The sequence below is a fragment of the Heterodontus francisci genome, chromosome 6 (genome assembly GCF_036365525.1).
Source record: "Heterodontus francisci isolate sHetFra1 chromosome 6, sHetFra1.hap1, whole genome shotgun sequence".
NCBI lineage: Eukaryota > Metazoa > Chordata > Chondrichthyes > Heterodontiformes > Heterodontidae > Heterodontus > Heterodontus francisci.
Window position 1 is genome coordinate 6238893 of NC_090376.1, and position 17979 is coordinate 6256871.

At 46.6% G+C, this 17979-nt stretch overlaps 1 protein-coding gene across 1 annotated transcript in view; it reads left to right on the plus strand.

Moving 5' to 3' along the window:
• inppl1a (inositol polyphosphate phosphatase-like 1a) overlaps window positions 1-17979 on the plus strand; it is a 236145-nt gene that overhangs the window by 27941 nt on the left and 190225 nt on the right. The gene's annotated exons all lie outside the window — the stretch shown is intronic.

The window sequence follows — 17979 nt, forward strand, 5'->3', positions numbered from 1 at the left end:
TCCTGGCCAGTCTTGCATCTTCCACCCTCTGTAAACTTGAGCTCATCCAAATCTCTGCCACCCATGTCCTAACTCTCACCAAGTCCTGTTCACCCATCACCCCTGTGCTCACTGACCGACATTGGGTTCTGGTCCAGCAAATATCAGACTAGTGGAGTAAGGGCTGTACTTCTGAAGATGAAACCCAAAAGAGAGAGCTTGACTGCATCTAATTGCATTATACCGACCCAGGGAATGCTTGAAGTTGACCAAAAATCTAAAATATTTCACTCCTGGCACAAACATCTGTTGATGTGATGAATGCACAATTCACACTCCAAGAATGTGCTCATTACTCATAATGTAAACTCGGGTCATCTCTCACCTTTTCGAATGATAATTGCCTCAGTGATTCCTTGTGCGTAGATCCTGTAAGCTGGATAATAAGTTGTACAATTCTTCAAGTTTTGCAACCAGGATAATTCAGTGTCTGTGCACCAGTCTGATGGAGAAAATATGTGCATGCTGGAGAAAGTTAAGTCTGTGATATTCCAGATTGGGTTGTTCAAACTATCCCCACATTTTCATGACAGACCTTTAACAACCAATACATCACTCCAACTTGATGTACAGCAGCTGAAAGTGCTCCTTGGTACGACTGTATCTCAGGGGCTGAATCTCGTACTGCAGTGCATTTCAAGTGGACATGGGTAATGTTGGGAAGCAGTTCTTCACATGAAGAGTACTGGAAATCTAGAACTATCTCCTCCAAAAAGCTGTTAAGGCTGGGGGTCAATTGAAAAGATTCAACACCGATGTAGATTTTTGTTAGGTAAGGGTATTAAAAGTTACAGAACAATGAAGTTGAGATATGAATCAGGCATGATCTGATTGAATGGCGGAACAGGCTTGAGGGGCTGAATGGCCTCCTCCTGTTCCTATGTTTCAAGGTATGAAAGTTTCATACAACCAGTGCTTTGCTAAAATTGCAGTGACGGCACTGATTTAATTTTGTTTATTTCATGGGATGTGGGTGACGTTGGCAAGGCCAGCATTCGTTGCCCATCCCTAATTTCCCTTGACAACTGAGTGGCTTGCTAGGCCATTTCAGAGGACATTGAAGAGTCAACCACATTGCTATGGGCCTGGAGTCACATGTAGGCCAAACCAGGTAAAGATGGCAGACTTCCTTCCCTAAAGGACATTAGTGAACCAGATGGGTTTTTACAACAATTGATAGTTTCATGGCAGCATTACTGAGACTAGTTTTCAATTCCAGATTTTTATTAATTAATTGAATTAAAATTCCACCAGCTGCCATGGGTGGGATTTGAGCTTGAATCTCCCGGGGCATTAACCTCTGCCTCTGGATTATTAGTCCAGTGACATTATCACTATGCTACCATTTCCCATTTCTCTGGAAATCAGCCACAAATACAGCCAGTGACATTTTGTGTACAGCGTGTTGCAGCAGTACTGTTGGCATATAGGATGCCAATCTGTGTATGGCATAATTGAGGGCGAGCAAAAAGGTTCCTGGGCTGTTGCTATGCTGCTGGTTCCCAGCTTGTGGGGCTACCCCAGCTGGCAGCAACACCAAAGGTCAAGATTTTTTGCCCCTGCTTCGTATTTGGCACTTTTATATTGATTCTGCTGCTGGCAGCCCTACCTCACTATAATGACAGTTGTACTGCACCCACTTGATCTCCAAAAAGCACCCAGCAGCAGCATTTATAGATTGTGCCAAACTTGCGTTGTCTCTGGAGAGTTGTACTTTGAGCCCTATTGCATCAGGTGAATTAATTACTGGTGAGAAGTGTTCCAAGTGGTGAAGTAAGAATTAACAGGAACAAGACAGGGTGCTAATTCCAGAAATTGTTGACCGGAGGGAGAGTTAAGGAGAAGAGAGAACGCTTTATAATTACCTAGACGGCTGAAGCCACAGCCATCAAGGGATGAAGGAAGTGAGGAAATGTACACAAGGCCAGATTTGGAGCAGTGCAGAGATCTCGTAGGTTTGTAGGGCTGAACAGGTGACTGAGACAGGGAGGGGCGAGGTCATGGAGGGATTTGAACACGAGGATAAAAATTTTACATCAGAGGCTGATATGCTCCTGGCATTCGTGCTTGTTTCATATTCTATTATAAAAGCAAGGAAATCTCACTGAAACCATAGAATGCTGGTCATACTCAATTTGAAATATTGTGTTTCGCTTTGGGTGTCTCTTAAGGATGTATTAGCTTTGGACAAGATCCAGTGACAGTTCAGCAAGATGATACCTGAGTGGATGAAGGGGTGGAAAGAAAGAAAGTGGGCTTTCACAGTTGTCTAATCCTACCCCACCAAACACTTAGCCGAAGATGTCACTAAGGAGTGGCTACCACTCCTGCTGCTGATATGGTGAACAGAAATTGGCAATGAATCTTGGACAAATTGATCTTGGTGCCAGATCATGTGATACATTTACCCTCTGCATATTTTTAACTGAAACTGCAATTTCTCATTGGGCACTCTTAGGTATGTTATATGACTTTGCTCTATAGTGCACTTTTTCCTTTGCCTCAATAGTCCCAACCAGGCGAGTGTGCCGTACTGGTGAGCAAGTGACATTTTCCCACTTTACACCTTATGCCAATGGAATTAGATTGCTGTATTCTGAGCTTGGCTGGGATGTCTGCTTTAATTGTTGTCAGAGAACCCACAACCATCTTGTTGGTGGTAGAGCAGTAACAAGTCCCATCCAGAGACTTGACAACAAAAATCTGGCCTGACGCTCCCAGAGCTGCCGTCTTTCACATGACGTTAAACTGATACATCGTCTGCTCTCTCAGATGGATGTAAAATGTTCCACATTGCCGTTTTGATTTCTCCCTCAGTCAAAATCACTAAAACAGGTGATCTGGTCATTATCACATTGCTGTTTGTAAGAGTTTGCTATGCGCAAATTGGCTGTTGTGTTTTCTGCATTACAATAGGATGTTGCCTAGTATGGAGGGAAGGTCTTACGAGGAAAGGCTGAGGGACTTGAGGTTGTTTTCGTTGGAGAGAAGGAGGAGGAGAGGTGACTTAATAGAGACATATAAGATAATCAGAGGGTTAGATAGGGTGGATAGTGAGAGTCTTTTTCCTCGGATGGTGATGGCAAACACGAGGGGACATAGCTTTAAGTTGAGGGGTGATAGATATAGGACAGATGTGAGAGGTAGTTTCTTTACTCAGAGAGTAGTAGGGGCGTGGAACACCCTGCCTGCAGCAGTAGTAGACTCGCCATCTTTAAGGGCATTTAAGTGGTCATTGGATAGACATATGGATGAAAATGGAATAGTGTAGGTCAAATGGTTTCACAGGTCGGCGCAACATTGAGGGCCGAAGGGCCTGTACTGCGCTGTAATGTTCTAATTCTAGTGACTGCACTTCCAAAGTACCTAATTGGCTGTAAAGCACTTTGGGATGAGGTGGTGAAAGGCGCTGTATACATGCAAGTCTATATAACGCTTCTTTGTTAATACCAGGCCAAATTTCTGGCACCCTTCCTTGTCTGAGCTGACATTTTTGAACTTTGCACAGCGAGTGCACTGAGTCTGTTTTGCAGCACACATGCATGTGATCTGCATCATTATTGCATTCATCAATCTGGTTGACCTGAGAAAAGGATTTGCTGAATTAAGGGGTTTCTCTTCAGGTCAAAGTACAATTCCCTTCCCCTTTTAAAAAAGAAAAGGATATTAACTTTCTTTAAAGAACTGTTCAAATCTGCACTTACTGGTTGAAACCTAAAGGAGCGAGGGGTGAGGAAAAGAGAAGTTCTGTTGAAGTGAGTAGGAATGGTCAGTAGCAAGTGCTTCTCTGTTATCACAACGCATGAAGCTTTGTCATCTGGGACCATTTCGCAATTCAGAACCCTGTTTCTTAGAGTATTAAGATATCCAGTGAAGAAAGTGATTTGAATAAATAGCTTAAAAATAAAATACGTATTGCATGTGATGTGACACACTACCCAGGGTTTGATTCACATCTGGGTTGAATTGCTGAGCGACCTCTATGATTGGGCAAGGAGAAAAAACAACCAGGCTACCTGCTCCTGGTTACTGTTGGCTGACTGCTTTTATGAAAGACATGTGTATGGATACATGGCGGGACAGAATTTGGCTCTGTTGTGATATCTTCCATTGTTGAATAACCTGCAGATATCCAGTCTTGGTTCTAGCATAAAATCCTACCTGGGTGAAATAATGGAGCAGGGGCTGCCTACATCCAAGTGGTGGAAGTGTGTACAAGTGCTAGATCTAGGAGGTAGAGGGAACATGAAATTTAAATGTAGTTGGAATAATTACAGAGCTACTTCATATGCAACGGACGTGACTGAGGCTGATGGTTCAGTACTGAATCTTCGTAACTGTTACGAGCAAGGCGGGAGAAATGCACTGTTAATTCAGTCCCACTTCTCCACGGGTCACAGCATATCAATACATTTTTCCCACCTACTGAAGAATAGCCAATTAGACTTTATTTGTCCCCCAGAATAAATCTCAGCAACCAGGAATCTTCAAACAACAATTCTTTTTCTTTTGGGCCTCCTTATCTCGAGAGACAATGGATACGCGCCTGGAGGTGGTCAGTGGTTTGTGAAGCAGCGCCTGGAGTGGCTATAAAGGCCAATTCTGGAGTAACAGGCTCTTCCACAGGTGCTGCAGAGAAATTTGTTTGTTGGGGCTGTTGCACAGTTGGCTCTCCCCTTGCGCCTCTGTCTTTTTTCCTGCCAACTACTAAGTCTCTTCGACTCGCCACAATTTAGCCCTGTCTTTATGGCTGCCCGCCAGCTCTGGCGAATGCTGGCAACTGACTCCCACGACTTGTGATCAATGTCACACGATTTCATGTCGCGTTTGCAGACGTCTTTATAACGGAGACATGGACGGCCGGTGGGTCTGATACCAGTGGCGAGCTCGCTGTACAATGTGTCTTTGGGGATCCTGCCATCTTCCATGCGGCTCACATGGCCAAGCCATCTCAAGCGCCGCTGACTCAGTAGTGTGTATAAGCTGGGGATGTTGGCCGCTTCAAGGACTTCTGTGTTGGAGATATAGTCCTGCCACCTGATGCCAAGTATTCTCCGAAGGCAGCGAAGATGGAATGAATTGAGACGTCGCTCTTGGCTGGCATACGTTGTCCAGGCCTCGCTGCCGTAGAGCAAGGTACTGAGGACACAGGCCTGATACACTCGGACTTTTGTGTTCCGTGTCAGTGCGCCATTTTCCCACACTCTCTTGGCCAGTCTGAACATAGCAGTGGAAGCCTTACCCATGCGCTTGTTGATTTCTGCATCTAGAGACAGGTTACTGGTGATAGTTGAGCCTAGGTAGGTGAACTCTTGAACCACTTCCAGAGCGTGGTCGCCAATATTGATGGATGGAGCATTTCTGACATCCTGCCCCATGATGTTCGTTTTCTTGAGGCTGATGGTTAGGCCAAATTCATTGCAGGCAGACGCAAACCTGTCGATGAGACTCTGCAGGCATTCTTCAGTGTGAGATGTTAAAGCAGCATCGTCAGCAAAGAGGAGTTCTCTGATGAGGACTTTCCGTACTTTGGACTTCGCTCTTAGACGGGCAAGGTTGAACAACCTGCCCCCTGATCTTGTGTGGAGGAAAATTCCTTCTTCAGAGGATTTGAACGCATGTGAAAGCAGCAGGGAGAAGAAAATCCCAAAAAGTGTGGGTGCGAGAACACAGCCCTGTTTCACACCACTCAGGATAGGAAAGGGCTCTGATGAGGAGCCACCATGTTGAATTGTGCCTTTCATATTGTCATGGAATGAGGTGATGATACTTAGTAGCTTTGGTGGACATCCGATCTTTTCTAGTAGTCTGAAGAGACCACGTCTGCTGACGAGGTCAAAGGCTTTGGTGAGATCAATGAAAGCAATGTAGAGGGGCATCTGCTGTTCACGGCATTTCTCCTGTATCTGACGAAGGGAGAACAGCATGTCAATAGTCGATCTCTCTGCACGAAAGCCACACTGTGCCTCAGGGTAGACGCGCTCGGCCAGCTTCTGGAGCCTGTTCAGAGCGACTCGAGCAAAGACTTTCCCCACTATGCTGAGCAGGGAGATTCCACGGTAGTTGTTGCAGTCACCGCGGTCACCTTTGTTTTTATAGAGGGTGATGATGTTGGCATCGCGCATGTCCTGGGGTACTGCTCCCTCGTCCCAGCACAGGCATAGCAGTTCATGTAGTGCTGAGAGTATAGCAGGCTTGGCACTCTTGATTATTTCAGGGGTAATGCTGTCCTTCCCAGGGGCTTTTCCGCTGGCTAGGGAATCAATGGCATCACTGAGTTCCGATTTGGTTGGCTGTATGTCCAGCTCATCCATGACTGGTAGAGGCTGGGCTGCATTGAGGGCAGTCTCAGTGACAGCATTCTCCCTGGAGTACAGTTCTAGGTAGTGCTCAACCCAGCGGTCCATCTGTTTGCGTTGGTCAGTGATTATGTCCCCCGATTTAGATTTGAGGGGGGTGATCTTCTTGATGGTTGGCCCAAGAGCTCTCTTCATGCCATCATACATTCCTCTGATGTTTCCGGTGTCTGAGGCCAGCTGAATATGACTGCATAGGTGTTGCCAGTAGTCGTTTGCGCAACGCCTAGCTGTTCTTTGTGCAGTACTTCTGGCTGCTTTAAGTGCTGCGGATGTTAAATCGCTGGGGGCTTTCTTGTAGTTCAAAAGTGCAATGCGCTTAGCGGCTATGACAGGTTCCAGCTCTTCATTATGAGATTGAAACCAGTCTGCATTTCTCTTCGCACTTTTGCCGTAGGTGGTCAAAGCTGACTCATAGATGGCGTCTCTGATGTGGGCCCACTTGGTCTCAGCATCCCCTGTGGGAGTGTTTTGAAGGGCTGTTACAAGTGAATTTAGAAATTTTTGTAACAGCTGTGGGTGAGAAATTCTGCTCGTGTTGATGCGCGGGTGGCCCTTCTGCTTGGAATGATGCAACTTCTTTGGTCTGAGTCTAACCTTGCTGCACACCAGGGAGTGGTCGGTGTCGCAGTCCGCACTGTGGAAGCTGCGTGTGATTTGAACACTGTTTAAGGCGGCTCGCCTTGTGACAATGAGGTCTAGCTGGTGCCAACGACGTGATCTTGGGTGCCTCCATGAAACCTGGTGACAGGGTTTAGTGTGAAAGAACGAGTTGGTGATGCAGAGGTTATGATAGGTACACAACTCAAGCAGTCTCTGCCCGTTCTCATTCATCCTTCCAACGCCATAGCGCCCAAGGCAGGAGGGCCATGAGTCATGGTCGGCCCCAACCCTGGCATTAAAGTCCCCCAGCAGGAATAGGTGTTCGGTGTTGGGGATGCTGCTAATGATGTTATGGAGTTGTTCATAGAACTGGTCTTTAGCTTCAGGTGCGGAACAGAGTGTTGGAGCATAGATGCTGAGTAGGTGTACTGGACCAGAGGTGGTGAGCAGTCGGATGGACAGTATGCGTTCCGAGCCATTTGAGGGAGGCTCTATCATGCTGAGCAAGGAGTTTCTGATGGCGAAGCCCACTCCATGCTGTCTTGGTTCTTCAGGATCCCTGCCCTGCCAGAAGAAGGTGTAGTCTTGCTCTGCTAGAGAGCCACTCGCGGGGAGGCGAGTCTCCTGAAGTGCTGCAATGTCCACATTGAGTCTACTGAGCTCGTTGTTAATGATGGCGGTCTTCCGAGAATCGTTGATTTGTGTAAGGTCTTCCGACAGGCCAGGACACATAGTTCTGACGTTCCAGCTTGCAAAGCGAAGGGCTGGTACCTTCTTTCCTTTTTTCATGTTGTTTGGTGCGGTGTATCAGTCCACCTTTCGGGCAATGACCCTGAGCTCCAAGCACCCATTGAAGCAGGCAGACTGTGGCGGGACAGAACCTTATTGACCGGGGGCTGCCCGGTTTGAGGCGGGCGGTAGCTGTCCAGTGAGGTGCAATGACCTCTCCCACCGACAAAGGCAACCCGTGGCGCCCAGTTTCTACGCCAATTTATCTGGACTTATAACCCGTAACTGCTGCCTTCCGTGTTGTTTCAGTCGCTGTGAGGCAACTATGGAGTGACCTCTCCATGGCGCATGCCTGGGCAAATTTATGGAGGTTGAGAGTTGCCCAGTCGTCAAAACCCCCCTCTCGGCCTTTCTGGTGGGGTCCAAAGGAGTGCAGGACACGACGTTTGGCACCAGTATGGCTGCAGGAACTGCCGGAAACATGCCAAAGGTGACACATGACCGCCTACGGGGTTCCGCTCCGGATTTTCTGTTAGGGTTTACTCCCTTAGCCTTGGTCTCTCCCGAGACGCCCACAAGGCAGTGGGGTTGTTGGGGCCCCTACACAGGTGTAGGATGGTGCCGGTGGGAGGAGGGGATGCAAGGGGGAGGGGTAGAGGGAGGAGGGGGGGGGGGTGCAGGGGAAGGGGGTGCGGGGTGAAGATGGTGCGAGGGGGGGGCAGGCTGGGACGGGGTTGTGAGGGGGTGAGCTGAGAGGGTGGAGCAGGGAAGGGGAGGGGGGTGGAAGGGGGGTAAAGGGGGGGGGAGGGAGGGTGGAATCTGGTGCAGGTAATAAGCCATTTCCTCAGTGCCCACCATCGACGTCCGGAAAGCTCATCCACGTCCTTCGGGAGGTGAAGCATCATTTGGCAGACTTAGAGGTGATTACATTTGCTAAGGGTTTTTTTTTTTGCAGTGGTTTAAATAAAGGCATGCAGCATTGCCGACAGTGCGCTGCAGATGCTCTCCGAGCCATCTCCCGCGGGCGCTTTGAAGTTGCGGCCGGGGGGGGCCGTTCGTGGATGTTTTGGGTGTTCGGGGCACCTTTTCACAGGACTTCTCTCGGGTCCCGCAGCTCCAACAATAGCATTAACTATTCATTAGAAAAATAAATAGTAAGTCTTAACCACTAATGAGATGAATCTATATATATATATATATATATATAAGCTCCTTATTTCACTAGTCCTCATGCACACGCATATACATATAAAAAAACAGGGAAGAAAGGATTCTGGTTTGCAACTGTTTGATATGAATAAAAGGAATAATAAAATAATTCAGTTTGCCGTGTTCTGGTAGGAAATTCTTTGGTTGGGTGAAGTGTTCGAGTCGAATAGTCGGATGCCACTCGAAATCTCTCCAGGTGAGGTTGATGAACAGCCTGTGATGGGTAGGCATTCAAGTCAATTCGGCTACAGCAGGCGTCACATAGGTCTTTCAGCAGGGGTGTAGCAACAGGTGTGCTTAGGACTCACAGCAGCAATATGGCAGTAGAAGTTTTTTTCAGGTTCCAGGATTTCCCAAAACACAAGGCAACAGGAACCACACTGGATGCAGGAATTCTTCAGAGACAGGAAGCAGGAATCTGTCACCTTTTTAAATACAGGGTTTCTTTTCAAGAGATTGAAAGTTTCCTTTACAGAGAGGTCTTTTCTGGGTCTTCCACTCTGATCTCCAGGCAGGTCAGAAACCAAATTTCAAATGCCTGCTCTTTGTCCGACTCACTGGTTTTTAAAAGGGTCCAAAAAGAAGTAAACCTTCCTGAGCCAATCACATGACCAGACACAGTATTTCCCCTGTCATTCAAAATGTTGCTCTGCGGAGGTTAAAAGTCCCCTGGCTGGTTTCCTTGAAACTGCTTGCTTTTCTTATTCTTGTATACAAAGTCAACATCCAAAAATTTCAGTTATTGGCTAGTGTCCATACCCACTGAAAATCCTTCTTTCAGTTTTTTTTTTAAAACACACAGAATTCTAAGATTTAGTACAAAAATAAAACCATTGTAACAATGTGGCTGAGAGATGTGGGGTTGCCACATAGCATTAATATTGTATGTACATCAAAGGATTGAAAGGTAAAATTAATAACTCACTTCCTTTGAAGTAATTAATTTTGGTGCAAGTTACATATTGCAATCTTTGCATAAATCCTGCCCTGTACAAGAAACTGTATGTATTCAATAGAGAGTTTCAAAAGTGGAAGCAGTAAATTGCCAAATCCTTCCTTACAGGACAAAACTAAGATTGAGGAATGTCCAGTGGAAAATTGGTCCTAGCTTTGTCTTGTTACATAGTTGGTTTTACTTTTTTAAACTTTCGTGATGGTTTTGTAGTCATTGGGCTTCAAGAGTTGGCTGCTTGAGAATGAAACTTTACGTTCTGCTCTATGCCCACTGACCACATCAGAGTATTTGGCCCTGATTGGTGATGTTCAAACTAAGTCTGTCCCCCTGGCATTTCCAACATGGATTTCATGGGCTAAATGACGCCTCCTGTGTTGGAAATGACTCTGACCTTGAAAGTTGCTGTTGCAAAGGCTTCATGATAAGCAAATTGAGATTGCTGTGTACCTATTTGCTGAAAGCAGTGCACCTGTGCGTCCACTGACGTTATCTTAGTTCTTATCTGATTTAAAACAAGAAATGCTGGAAATACTCAGCAGGTCTGGCAGCATCTATGGAGAGAGAAGCAGAGCTAATGTTTCAGGTCAGTGACCTTTCGTCAGAACTTATCTGACTCCTTGTGTCCCTTCATGTCAATTACAAAATTTTCATCCTGGGGCATGTAGGCACAGGCAAAGGCCATTCAGCTCCTCAAGCCTATTCCGGCATTCTATTAGATCATGGCCTCAATTCCATTTACCTGCCTTTGAGCTATATCCCTTAGAGTCATAGAGTCGTACAGCATAGAAACAGGCCCTTCGCCCCACCGCGTCCATGCCGACCATAATGCCTATCTATACTAATCCCAGCTGCCTACATTAATTCCATATCCCTCTATGCCTTGCTCATTCAAGTACCTGTCCAGATGCCTCTTAAATGTCGCCACTGTTCCTGCCTCCACCACCACCTCAGGCAGCTCATTCCAGATACCCACTATTCTTTGTATGAAAAATTTACCCCTTTAATCCCCTTTAAACCTCCTCCCTCTCACCTTAAATCTATGCCCTCTAGTTTTAATCACCCCTGCCATAGGAAACAGACTCTGGCTATCTACCCTATCTATGCCTCTCATAATTTTATCATGTCCCCTCTCAGTCTCCTTCGCTCCAGGGAAAACAGACCCAGCCTATCCAATCTCTCTTTATAACTCAAGCCCTCCAAACTAGGCAACATCCTTGTGAATCTTTTGTGCACCCTCTCTAGCTTAATCACATCTTTCCTGTAGTGCGGCGACCAGAACTGCACACAGTACTCCAAATGCGGCCTAACCAACGTTATGTACAACTGTAACACGACGTCCCAACTCTTGTACTCAATGCCTCCGCCAATGAAGGCAGGCATGCCATACGCCTTCTTCACCACCCTGTCTACCTGTGTTGCCACTTTCAGGGAACTATGTAGTTACACCCCAAAGTCTCTCTGCTCAAGAACACTCCCCAGGGCCCTACCATTCACTGTATACGTCCTGCCCTGGTTTAACTTCCCAAAATGCATCACTTCACACTTGTCTGTGTTAAATTCCATTTGCCACTCCCTTGCCCACTTTCCCAGTTGATCTATATCCTGTTGTAACCTTAGACAACCTTCTTTACTGTCCACTATACTACCAATTTTGGTGTCATCTGCAAACTTACTAATCATGCCCCTTACATTCACATCCAAGTCATTAATATATATGACAAACAACAGAGGGCCCAGCACAGATCCCTGCGACACACCGCTGGTCACAGACCTCCAATCTGAAAAACAACCCTCCACTACCACCCTCTGCCTCCTGTCACCAAGCCAATTTTGTATCCAATTGGCTAGCTCACCCTGGATCCCATGTGTTCGAACCTTCTGGACCAGCCTACCATGCGGGACCTTGTCGAAGGCCTTGCTAAAGTCCATGTCGACAACGTCCATCGCCCTGCCCTCGTCAATCCTCTTGGTCACCTCCTCGAAAAACCCATCAAATTCGTGAGACATGATTTCCCACGCACAAAGCCATGCTGACTATCCCTAATCAGACCATGCCTTTCCAGATGCATATAAATCCTGTCTCTCAGAATCCCTTCCAATGACTTCCCCACCACTGATGTAAGGCTCACCGGCCTGTAGTTCCCTGGCTTATCCCTGCTGCCCTTCTTAAATAACGGCACAACATTAGCTATCCTCCAGTCTTCTGGTACCTCACCCATGGCTAACGATGATACAAAAGTCTCTGCCAGGGCCCCAGAAATCTCCTCCCTTGCTTCCCACAGCATCCTAGGATACACCTGGTCAGGCCCTGGGGATTTATCCACCTTAATGCGCTTCAAAACCTCCAACGCCTCCTCCTTTGTGATGTTGATATGCTCCATTATATCGGAGTTCCCTCCCTTGAACTCACTAGCTTCCATGACCTTCTGCACTGTATATACGCACGAGAAATATTCATTTAAGACCTCGCCCATTTCCCATGGCTCCACACACAGATTGCCACACTGATCCTTAAGGGGACCTACTCTCTCCCTCACTACCCTTTTATTCTTAATATACTTATAGAATCTTTTAGGATTCTCCAGGGAAATCTCATGGCCCCTTTTCGCCCTCCTAATTTCCTTCTTCAGTGTAGTCCTACATCCCCTACACTTCTCAAGGGACTCGCTCGATCCCAGCTACCTATACCTGACATATGCCTCCTTTGGCCTGACCAGACCCTCAATATCCCTCGTCAACCAAGGTTCCCTAAACTTGCCAGCCTTGCCCTTCCATCTTACAGGAACATGCCGACCCTGAACTCTTCCTATCTCACTTTTAAAAGCCTCCCGCTTGCCAGACGTCCCTTTACCTGTAAACAGCCTCTCCCATTCAACTTTTGAGAGTTCCTGTCTGATGCCATCGAAATTAGCCTTCCCCCAATTTAGGACTTCAACCTGAGGACCAGTCCTGTCCTCTTCCATAACTTTCTTGAAGCTTGTAGAGTTATGGTCACTGGTCCCAAAGTGCTCTCCCACTGACACATCAACTACCTGCCCATCCTCGTTTCCTAAGAGGAGGTCGAGTGTAGCCCCTTCTCTAGTAGGGCCATCCACATACTGCTTCAGAAAACTATCCTGGACACACTTAACATATTCTTCCCCAGCTGATCCCTTAGCACTAAGGCAGTCCCTGTCAATATTAGGGAAGTTAAAATCACCTACTATTACAACCCTATAATTCCTACACCTATCTGTGATTTCCCTACGTGTATGCTCCTCCACTTCTCTCTGACTATTGGGGGGCCTATAGTATAATCCCATCAAAGTGATCATCCCTTTCTTATTTCTAAGTTCTACCCATATGGCCTCGCTGGACATTCTCCCTGGGATATCCTCTCTAAGTACTGCTGTGATGTCCTCCCTAATCAATAGTGCAACTCCCCCTCCTCTCTCACCTCCACCTCTGTCACGTCGGAAGGATTGGTATCCCGGAACATTGAGCTGCCAGTCCTGCCCATCCCTCAACCACGTTTCCGTAATAGCTATAATATCACAATCCCATGTCCCGATCCATGCTCTGAGTTCATCTGCCTTACCTATAAGGCTTCTTGCATTAAAGTAAATGCAGTTTAGCCTACCAGACCTTGCACGCTCCCTGTCCTGCCCCTGCCCGGCCTACCTACTGGACTTGCTTACTTTAACCACTACATTTGCTTCTCCTATCTCATCGGAGATACTACTACTTTGGGTCCCACCCTCTTGCAAGACTAGTTTCCCGAGTAGTGCTATGAACCTCCCCGTAAGGATATTGGTCCCCCTCCAGTTTAGATGCAACCCGTCCTTCATGTTCAGGTCGCCTCTGCACCAGAAGAGATCCCAATGATCCAAGTAGCTGAAGCCCTCCCGCCTACACCAGCTATTCAGCCACGCATTCGTTTGCCTAATCCTCCTATTCCTACCCTCACTAGCACGTGGCACAGGGTGTAATCCTGAGATTACAACCCTAGAGATCCTGCTTTTTAACCTTCTGCCTAACTCCCTATATTCACTTTGCAGGACCTCATCTCTCTTCCTGCCTTTGTCGTTAGTACCAATATGGACCACGACCTCTGGCTGCTCACCCTCCCCTTTCAGAATGTCCTGCAGCCGCTCCGAGACATCCTTGAGCCTAGCACCAGGGAGATAACATGCCATCCTGGAGTCTCGTTTGTGGCCACAGAAAGGCCTATCTGCACCCCTTACAATAGAATCCCCTATCACTATAGCTCTTCCAACCCTTTTTCTTCCCTGCTGTGCAGCAGAGCCCTCCGTGGTGCCATGAACTTGGCTGTTGCTGCTTTCCCCTGGGAGGTCATCTCCCCCCCCCCCCCCCCAAACAGTATCCAAAGTGGTATATCTGTTTGAGAGAGGGATGGCCACAGGGGACTCCTGCCGGCGCCTACTACTCTGTCTGGTGGTCACCCATCTCTTTTCTGCCTGTGCATTACCTGCGGTGTGACCACTTCACTAAACGTGCTATCCACGATGTCCTCAGCATCGCGGATGTTCCACAGTGAATCCACCCGCAGCTCCAGCTCCGTAATGCGGGTAGCCAGTAGCTGCAGATGGATACACTTCCTGCACACATGGTCGTCAGGGACACTGGAAGCGTCCCTGATTTCCCACATAGTGCACGAGGAGCATATCACGGGGCTGAGCTCTCCTGCCATGACTTACCCTTAGGTTACTTAGTTGCTCCCTTAATTAAAAAATACTAATAATACTAGGGGCCTTGTTCTACCCACTTCAATCTAAAGTCCTTAAAAAAAAACACTTTAGTAGTACTCACCTTATCACCAGAGGATTTCTTTTCCAACAAAAAAAACTTTCCCCTTTTTTTGATATTCTAAAAGCTGCTACTCACCAACCAATCACCTTGCAGCTGCCCTCTGACGTCACTGTTGGCTTTTTTTTCAAAACTCCGGCGCGCTGGAAGATCCTCTCCGCTCCCAGAAAGTAAGAGACTGGGCCTTGATCCTCGGGGTCAAATTTCGGCTCAGCACTCTGCGTTCTCCCCACAGGTCCGCTGTGGTCCGCTCTGCTCCGCTCCCAGAAGGTAAGAGTATCCCTTTATACCCTTACCTAACAAACATGTATTGATCTCATTCTTGTAAGTTTTAATTGTCTCCCAGTCACCACAGCCTTTTGGGGAAGAGTTTTCCAGATTTTTGCAACCCATTGTGTGAGGCACTGCTTCCAGATTTCACCACTGAACAGCCTAGCTATGATTTTAAGGTTATGTCTCCTGTTCTGGATTCCCGCACCAGAATATATAGTGTATTTGTACCTTCCTATCAAAACCCTTAATCATTTCAACATATGTCTGTGAAATCACCCCTCTGCTTTCTTTATCCAGATAGTCGTGAGAATGTTGAACTTGCTGTCACAAAGAGAGGTTGAGGCAAATAGTATAGATGCTTTTAAGAGAAAACTAGATAAACACAAGGGAGAATGAAAGAGAAGGATAAACTGATAGTATAAGATGAAGAAGGGTGGGAGGAGTCTGGTGTGGAGCATAACTGACTTAGGTCAGTTGGGTCAAATGGCCTGTTTCTTTGTTGTATAATTCTTTATAAACTCCTGAATACAAACTAAATTCAAATACATTCATGGCCTTGTTCCCTTCCAGCTCAGCTTCAGCCCTGTCTCTGCTTGTGCTCTTCCCTCCTCAGACACTGGCGTCCTTCTCATTCCCTGTTCTCTGTGCTCCACCATTTGGGGTTTGCTTTTTCGTCCTGCTGTACCCTGCCATCTGGATCTCTGTCTCTACGTCCTTGCGCCTCACCACCTCCCTGCCTCAACAAGAAATTCTGCTCAAAACTTTCTCCTGCAGCACTTACAGTCCTGTTCCTAAATTCCACCTACCTCTTCATCCCTCCTGCTTAGTGTCCATCTTTTTAGTTTTTGTAAAGCATTGAGACATTTTCCAGCAGAAATACTATATTATCTGCTACAAGTTTACGCTCTGTGAGCTGGGTTAAGCAAGCAAAAGATTGGCATAGCTGTGTAGGGATTATGGTGGTGGACGAGCATAGAGTTCATGCTTTTAGATTCCACAATGGCTGTGAAATCAAAACTAATAAATCTGGTAATCTAACATACCAATTAGGAGCTGGAGTAGGTTACTCGGCCCATCGAGCCTGCTCCGCTATTCAATAAGTTCATGGCTGAACTAATTACTCCACATTTCCACCTACCCCCGATAACCTTTCACCTCCTTGCTTATCGAGAATCTATCAACCTCTGCCTTAAAAATATTCAAAGACTCTGCTTCCACCGTCTTTTGAGGAAGAGAATTCCAAAGACTCTGGACCCTCTGAGAAAACATTTCTCCTCATCTGTGTCTTAAATGGGCAGCCCCTTATTTTTAAATAGCGACCCCTAGTTCTAGATTCTCCCACAAGGGGAAACACCCATTCCACATCCACCCTGTCAAGACCTCTCAGGATCTTGTATGTTTCAATCAAGTTGCCTGTTACTCTTCTAAACTCCAGCGGATACAAGCCTAGTCTGTCCAATCTTTCCTCATAAGACAACCCGCCCATTCCATGTATTAGTCGAGTAAAGCTATGCACTGCCTCCAATGCATTTACATCCTTCCTTAAATAAGCAGCCCAGTACTGTACACAGTGCTCCAGATGTGTTCTCACCAATGCCCTGTATAGCTGAAGCATAACCTCCCTAATCTGTAACTATGAAGAGAAGCACAACTGATTTTGCTAATTTATTTCAAGAAAGGCAATCTTTGACACCCTACACCTTCTACAAGTCTCTAGTTTGTAGTGTGTGATTGACTCTTGTCACCCTTAAAAGTGGCCTCGCAAGCCACTCAGTTGTACAGATAAACACTTCAAGAGGCCAGCCCACCAATATGGTATGGAAGTCATGCACAGGCCCAGGCTGGTAAGATTTACTTCCCTAAAGGGCATTAATCAACCAGTTAGGTTTTTACAACAATCTGACAACTTCACAGTCACTCTTTATTAATAGATTTTAAAAAAAACTGAATTCAAGTTCTCTAACTGGTGGAAATTTGAACTCCCATTCTCAGGATTATTGGTCCAGGCCTGTGTGTTGCTAGTCCAGTAATATCACAGTTGCAGTATTATAACCCATCTTGCTAACCTTGCCATCAACGCCAGACTTTTTTTTTTGCTCCAGTTTTTGCCTTCCCTTCTAAAAGTATTTAGTTATGTGGGGCTACTTAGTGTCTTCTGTTTTCACGTCGAATTTTTCATATATGAACCCAAGCAGACTTGTACAGACATTCATCTGAGGCTCCATAGCCCCTTGCTGATCCTGTTGGTGTGTGCTTTCCACACAGCAACACTTTTCATTCAATTATAACTGGGAGCCTGAAACCTGCCACAGCTCCCCAGCCTACTGTCTGTCTCACGAGTCCAGGAGCTGTTGTCATTTGTACATTCCCACCCCCACCCCCCTGAGATTAGCAAACTTCATGCAAACTTCCAGTTAAACCTGGAAGTTTCCTAATGTGCTTAATTCAGCGCATCACCAAATTTGACCTTTAACACGCTGACTATTGTGGAAAATCAGTCATGTCTTCAAATGTAGAATGACTGGCAGGGATCATGCTGGACTTTGGCGCAACCTAGGAGTGGGAATGGATTTCACGGTGCTTGGTGTGGTGGAGTTGTATTACTTTGAAGAGAAAATCATGAACTTGCATTTCTGTAGTGCCTTTAATGATCTCCAGACGTCCCAAAGCACTTTACAACCAGCGCAGTACTTTGGAATCGTACCTTCAGGACACTTCGTGTTTTGGGGACCATGTGTATAGGAATTGTTTCCAGCTGCTTGAGCTCAAGCAAAGGATTTCCAAGCTTGAGGGGCAGCTGGAGTCACTGCGGAGCATCAGGGAGGCTGAGAGTTTGTTGGATTGTATGTTCCAGGAGGTGGTCAAGCCACAGGCAGTGAGAGTTCATGATAGTAGTTGGGTGGTCATCTGGAAGAGGAGGAGGATGCAGGAGTCTTCAGGGGGTGTGCCACTTTCAAACTGGTACTCAGTTTTGGAGACTGCTGAAAGTAATGATACCTTGAAGGAGTG